This window comes from Dermacentor variabilis, unplaced genomic scaffold, assembly GCF_050947875.1.
Source record: "Dermacentor variabilis isolate Ectoservices unplaced genomic scaffold, ASM5094787v1 scaffold_81, whole genome shotgun sequence".
NCBI classification, from domain to species: Eukaryota; Metazoa; Arthropoda; class Arachnida; order Ixodida; family Ixodidae; genus Dermacentor; species Dermacentor variabilis.
This window is the reverse complement of record NW_027460834.1, coordinates 146,225-153,843: the sequence shown is the minus strand read 5'-3', so window position 1 is coordinate 153,843 and position 7,619 is coordinate 146,225. Positions and strand designations below refer to the sequence as shown.

At 42.0% G+C, this 7,619-nt stretch overlaps 1 long non-coding RNA gene across 1 annotated transcript; it reads right to left on the bottom strand.

Moving 5' to 3' along the window:
* Nucleotides 1-990: 990 nt before the first annotated feature.
* LOC142569092 (uncharacterized) lies at nucleotides 991-4,031 on the bottom strand. The gene is made up of 2 exons (XR_012825645.1): nucleotides 3,895-4,031; nucleotides 991-1,100 (listed from the first exon to the last, which is right to left on the bottom strand). It is a non-coding gene; the product is annotated as an uncharacterized LOC142569092 (long non-coding RNA).
* Nucleotides 4,032-7,619: the final 3,588 nt, after the last annotated feature.

Here is a 7,619-nt window from a genome sequence, read left to right as displayed (position 1 = left end):
AACCACACGATATGCATGCAAATGGTGCTTTTGGCAGAAACGCGCACGTGGATTTCTACCAAACGACGTGAAAAGCATGCCGATGCTGCTCTTTTTAGCACCCGCACATGGATTTGTGCCAAAACGCGTTTTAAGCATGCACATCCCTACTAAAAAATCCTATTTGTTTTCAAACGGGTTTCATCAAATAGGGTTATGGAACGGGACCCCGTTTGATCCTGTTCAGTCCTGACCTGTTTAAATCCTGTTTATTCCTGTTTAAACCTGACCCGTTTAAATCCTGTTTAAACCTGACCCGTTTAAATCCTGTTTAATCCTGACCCGTTTAAATCCTGTTCAATCCTGACCTGTTTAATCCCGTCCTATCTAACCCAGACCTGTTTGCCCCTGTTCAGACCTATATTTTACTACATTCATACCAGGTCCTTTCAGAATGGATTGATGTTGCTTAATATAATTTACTCTTTAAACCTATTTTGTACACTTGTGTATTTGCGATCAGCATTGAAGAGAAGTAGATCTGCATTATGTTTGCAACAAGAATGCCACTTTCACATGTAGGTTTGCCTGGTACATTGCTTGATACGAAGATGAACACAATTTTCGGCATAAATTGATTAGCACTACCAACACTGATGTGATACATCATGAACAAGTTTTGTATGACCCACGAGTACGTTCTCTATGTATGACCTACAAGAAAATGCACCCTGAAGAAGACTGTACCTCATTTTCCTATTTACTACAAGTATGCAAATGTAATTCTTGCAAGTTTAGTATATGTTCGATCACTTGTACTCGTCCTTTTTGCTGTAATGGTTTGTTGACAAATCCACAGTAAAGCGTAATTTTGGGGTGAAAAATGTCAGGCAAAGTATTGGAATGTACTTGTAAGTGAAAAAGACAAGTATATTTTACGTAGGTATTTCTGTACACCCACTTGAGCTTTCATTAAGCCTGAAGTCCTCCGGCTTAAGTAAAAGCATGTCATAAATGTCCCAAGCACTGTTTATTGGACCTTCTAACGGTATTTCGATGCATCCAGTCTGCCGAGAGAAGACCGCTGGAGTGGGTTGCTTGGGTGAGAGCGAGCAGGGCACCTGAAAAAGTAAAGCCAATAATTTATCTTGACTCATGCAACAGGTTGGCACATAGGCAAATTTGCCTATGTTCCCACAGATAAGAAAGGTTCAGCATTCCGGTCATAGGAGATAATGAATAAATCTTATTGAAAAATATGTGGTTTCATGCAATGCCTATGTTTCAAGGGAACATGGATTACTGTGGGAGAATAAGCTGTCATAATTAGCAGGCGATTGAAGCAAGTGTTATAGGAAAAAGATGGACACATCGTTTGATTTACAATAATTACTAGTATTGAAGCAACAGAATACAAACAAGAAATACCTTTAAAAACAACACCGACAGGTTGAGATAATAAATTATTCAGAAACTAAACCCTTCTGCCAGCAAAATACCGTAGTGTACTGGCTTTGACATTGCGCTGCTCAGGCAGAGGGCATGGGATTGAATCCCGGCCACAATGGCTGCATTTAGATGGCAGAGAAATGCCAAAACCCCTATGTTAGGTCTATTGGGTACATGTTAAAGGAGACTAGGGATCCCGCCAACTTGAAGTTATAAAAACCGGAGTATATTTCGAGATAAGCAAACTCACAAAAGTAGAAGGCCCTGGCCATGCGAAGACCATATAAAGCCTTTTAAGGTAGGTGCCAGCAGCCGCAAAATTTCTTGTAAAAGCGAAATATAGCAGAAGCGTTATTTTTCCGTAGATCACTTTTGCAAGGTATTTTACAATTTGACACCTGACATGTTGGGCATCTACGGGCAACAGCAATTCTTGCACAGATCATAGCAAACACTGTTGCACCTAGGTATACATAGACACATAGGTATAGGTACAGTCACCGACTGATTTTCCGGACTCCGAAAATTCGAACATGATTACTCGGTCTGCTTCACGGCACCACCATTCTCCCCATGGACCATAATGTATAACAACTTCCGAAAGTTCGGACGCCTTGCAACCTCTTGTCTGATTTTTCGGACACTCCTTGAGCCAACTTGATCGAGAGCACCATGCACCGACTCTGACCGTTGCATGGTTCTACTTGCTGAACGCCATTTTTGTTTTGAACGGAGCCACCTTGCTGCCCCACGAAGTGGTGCTACTGCAAATCCCTGCTCATCATCATCGTTTCTGCCTGGTTTGTAGCTACAGCAGTTCCGGTCTCAGCTTAGTATGCCATGTTAAGACAATCCAGCAGCTGATTTGTTTGTTTCTTCGTGCACGACGCTGCGAGTAGGCCAGGTTTTTTGTTTGTGCAACTGATGTCGGCGTGACGATGTTTGACGAAGCAAGATGGGCCAATTCATTTCACTAATATCTAGAATAGCTACCTGTAAGCACCACCTACCTTTCAACAAGATTTGCAAAGCAAAAAACCTCATCCTGAAAAGTCTGCACATGAAGACATCGGTAGCATCATCAGCGTGGGGCCTCAAGATAATTCGGCAAGCCAGGAAATTACTGACAGCATGAGTGCAAGCATGCCAACAGGAAATCAGTGGCTGAATAATGCACCTTCTACCAATTGGTAGACAGTGCATTTTCGCAAAGCCCTAACTACAGCAGATCATTGTTCAGGAGTTCCCGAATGCACAACTCCATGCCATTTTCACGCCGACTCTAGGGAAGCACCTCTGCACAGTTGCAAGAAAAAAAGCTAGATGCCCCAAGAGAAATGAGCCCACTCAAGCCATGGAAGTTATGTTTACCTTGTCTTCCTACAACTACTCGAAACCTAGGACTGCTGTTTTGCACAAGGGAACAAACGTCAACATTGGTGCCTCGCCCAACACAAGTGGTCTGCGTCGTAGAAGGTGCCATCAGTCAGCCCACAGATGAGGCCCACATCAGTGCTGTCAGTGTGCTGTACAAATTGCAGAAGCACAGCCTACAAGCTTGTCTGCCTTAGTGTGATCGCACCAATGAACGAAAACCAACGAATCAAGTTTGTTTCGTGCCGAGAACAGTTGCCTCATGCTGGATTTTCCTACAATTCTTTCTAAGCACAGATAATGCTTGGTTTGTTGTGTAGGCATGTAAATAATGAAAAGGCCTGCATCACTATCTCTGAAAAAACTCATGTAACAAAGCTTGTACAGTACAGAGGTGCAGTGTCTATCACATACCATTTCGTACAGCAGAGGCTACATCGGATAAACCGACCAATGTATAAATGACTGGCAGCGTGACGAAGCAAACTTGATGCGCGGGTCAGTTAGCAGTGGTAGTGCACTGCTCTCGGCGCACATGCACCTATGTTTGAAAGCTGCTTGATCGTGACAAAATATAAAGACAAAAGCGCTGGAGAGATATCTGATGCTTTTCTTATATGTATGACGAGGAACCTAGCACTAGCTCCCCATGCAGAGAATTACTAGACAGTGAGACTGCTTCTTATCATTGTAAAACAAGTGTCACGCTCACCATGTGATGCGTCCTTTTCGTTTCCGTGCGAACAGCATGTATTCAGATCTATTCTCCCCCTTTCACCTTTTGCACAATATCACTGTGCGAGCAATAATACTGAACTGTTAGTAGCAGTCTGTCAGGTTGCCTCCTTTCTTTCCTTGTGAATTGTGTGCTAAATAAGGCTTTTTTTGGTGAAAGAGTGCTAGTTTAACGCATAAGCTAGCGCCATGGCACTTTGCAATAAAGGAGTTATAATTCTCTAAAAATATGTCCATGCAGAACAGTGCCAAAAGAACACCTTAAAGAAAGAACATGAGCGTATATATCATAAAGACCAATCCTTGTCTTTTTTCCTTAACATAATTTTCAATACCGATATTGAAGTACAAGCTCACCATATTATATCACCTTGTCAAGGAAGCAAGGCACAATGGTGCCCAACTGTCGCGGGACCAACTTGGATGTGGAGATCAGCGCAGATCAGCAACATAGCATGGTCTGCTTACACTTCTTCTCCAGGTCCAGCCATACCCATAGCAGCTATAAAACAAGTGAGCTTAGAATCACAAGCGAAACAATATAAAAAGTGACACTAAACAAAGCAACTTTCGTTAAGCATAAATAGGATCGAAATGCTGACATTATGCCCATAAGTAACTTCACTTTGAGCAACAAAGCATCCAATTTAAGAAAGATTATATGTATGAGCTATCTATGTGAGAAAGATTAATCGAACACCCTCTATTTGCCATACTCCTCCCCTTATGCATGGATGTCTCACTGACTGAGTGAGCTGGGCTGATCCCAGGTATAGTGTAATTAAAGGTTGTCACTTGGTGGGCCAATCCCGACACCATTGCATGACTTGTACAATAATTTTAATGTGTATTGTAATGCTGGCCATCCTGCAGGCACTGCAACATTATAGCACCCATAAGTCTAATGGTATTACCTGATAAGGTTAACTAATAAGTGTCCCCAGAAGCATAACTCGGCATGTATACTCGGAGGCCATTATTATTAGAGAAGCAACAGCAGAGGTGAAGCTTTATCCTGTGCCGTATGCAAAATGGCCGAGCACGCCCAGCTTTTTGGTTACATTCCCACTTGTGACCACTGCAGCAGGCTGACTGACATGCGTAACCAGCAGTTTGTAGGACCACATTTTCATAACCTGCAATTTTTTTTACATCTGAAGAGATCAGCCTTAAGCTCCATGATGCGCTGCACTCGAGAAGCATTATAAACTGGCAACATTTAAATGCTATGCTGCATGGTTTGTTGCATGCTTTAGGAATTTACTTATTTATTATACACATAGCTCATAGGCTCCAGTTGGAGTATTGCATGAGGTGGCAAGAAAACATCATCATCAGCCTGGTTACGCCCACTGCAGGGCAAAGGCCTCTACCATACTACTCCAACAAGACCGGTCATGTACTAATTGTCACCATGCCGTCCCTGCAAACTTTTTAAGCTCATCCGCCCACCTAACTTTCTGCCGCCCCCTGCTACGCTTCCCTTCCCTTGGAATCCAGTCCGTAACCCTTAATGACCATCGGTTATCTTCCCTCCTCATTACATGTCCTGCCCATGCCCATTTCTTTTTCTTGATTTCAACTAAGATGTCATTAACTCGCGTTTGTTCCCTCACCCAATCTGCTCTTTTCTTATCCCTTAATGTTACACCTATCATTCTTCTCTCCATAGCTCGTTGCGTCGTCCTCAATTTGAGTAGAACCCTTTTCGTAAGCCTCCAGGTTTCTGCCCCGTAGAAACCTGGAGGCTTACAAATTCTGAACTAACAAGGAGAACATTCAACAAAACAAGTCAGACCAAAGAAGAAAAAATAACATACTCTCATAATGGGACTACGTATCTGGCAGCTAGCTTATAAAAAAGACAATTAGGAATGTTTTACTACTGGTAGCGCTTTAGGGGCAGGAATGTAGAATTCCAAGCTTCATACACTTTTAAGCCACCTTTCGTGGCTTTTTGTTTTGAAGTTCTATTCTCTGTACTATTATAGAAATGAATACCCCCCTCCAAAATAAAACGAAGAAAAACATGTAATGCACACTAATGTAACACAATAATGTAATGCACAACAGTGAATACTTAGAAAAATGTAATTAAGAACATGGAGTCTATGTGGGCACAGATGTTAGAACTCTACATGAAAGCATAATAATAAAGGTGGGCGAAGCATTTATGCTTTTGTCGGGCAACCTGCAGCAAGACATACAGGTAAAAGGATATGCATGCCTCACAACACAGTCCCTAAAAATATCTGTCACAATACAGTGAGTAGGTATATCATGCATATCTACAATAGCCCCTAATTATATTTAACTCAGAGGGGGCTACCTATGTAACTTGATCAAACTGCAGGTGGGCCAAATTCTAAATATACGATTCAAGTAGACAGAAAATGGACGTTATGAAAATGTATCTACAGCAAAAGTGTTGTACATTATTGTTGTACATTATGTCATACCTGCCAACCTGTGAACATAATATTTTGTAAAAATGCTGCAGACACTAAATTCTTTGTTGGGGACATAGCACACATTATTTTAAAGCTTGCTCTCAGCACCCCCATTGTTGCATACACACACACATTATTAATAAAGGGAAAATCACACATCTACCCGCTCGTAGCAATTGCTACAAAAGAAACCCGTACGGATTCCTCGAAAGGAAAGCCTCACATATGAAAAAAAGAAATCGTCCAGGTCTGGGAGTCAAACCCGGGACCACCGCCTTTCCGGGACAGTCGCTTTACAATCTAAGATAACCAGGCGGCTAGCAGATGGCCGGGCGAAGTCGAATTTGTCGACAACATGAAGCAAAGGCAAGGGTCTGACGTAATAGTTCTGCGGAAACGCGCAAGGTGTAGAGAAGTAATTAATAAAGGGGAAAAAAATATTACGTCAAACCCTTGCCTTTGCTTCGTGTTGTCAACTAATTCGACTTCGCCCTGGCATCTGCCAGCCACCTGGTTATCTCAGATGGTAGAGTGGCTGCCTCGGAAAGGCGGTAGTCCCGGGTTCGAGTCCCGGACCAGGACGAATTTTTCTTCAACTGTGCGGCTTTCCTTTTGAGGAACACATACGGGTTTCATTTGTAGCAAATGGTGTGAGCGGGTGGACGTCTGATTTTCCCTTTATTAATTACTTCTCTCCACCTCGTGTGTTTGCGCAGAACTATTACGTCACACACACATTATCAACCATTATTTAACTTGTCGTGCAGCACAAAAAGCAGCAGCGAGCTTGAAACCAGTAACTGACAACATTGTTTTTTTTAGATTACAGAGCTTTACGCTGCTTCAGGAATTTATCTGACCAAACTTCCCAAAAGCAAGTGCCCCTCTGATGTTCTCGTTAGAGATATTGCATTGCTAATAATAAAGCAGTACAAGTACCATTGCAATTAATTTTTTACATGCATTTTAACAATGTCATGCCGTCAATCTCTCAACAGCTTTAAAACATCTTAACCAACACAACTTCGTTGTCTTTCTAAAGTGACATTCATAAAATTGTAAAATGAGCCCACATTTGTAAACCCACGAAAAATTCAGGAGAGTTTCCAAACATGGATGATACTAACAAAATCTGCAGCTCGTGTAAGTGGCAGCAACTGCTTTGCACACACCTTGTCACAGCATGCACATCAGGTACTTTTCCGTGCTGTTGAGGCTGCAGAAGTGCCGCAGGTGCATATGTGGAGGTGCCTCTGGTTCACAAAATCTTGCCATCCCTAAACAATAATAAATGCTCAATTTATTGTAATCCCTGCTGAAACTGTAAACTTGTGATATAAAAAGATCACGTCATATTTTGATAAAAGTCTCATACAACCAGTTACATGAAGCTGCAACTGGTTGTGCAAATATCTGATTGTAACATCACAGGCGGTTAAATAACACGTAAATCGAACTGTAGCAAACATGAATCTACTATGAAAAGGTTCACACAAACGTACAGCTGTATAACGTGAAATGTGAATTGTACTATCAAAAAATTCCGTAGGACATGAAAAGCGTTCCAAAACCTAATTTGTTTATGCGGCGCAACAAAGCACTGCTCCCAAAGGACGATGCGCTCAAAATTAC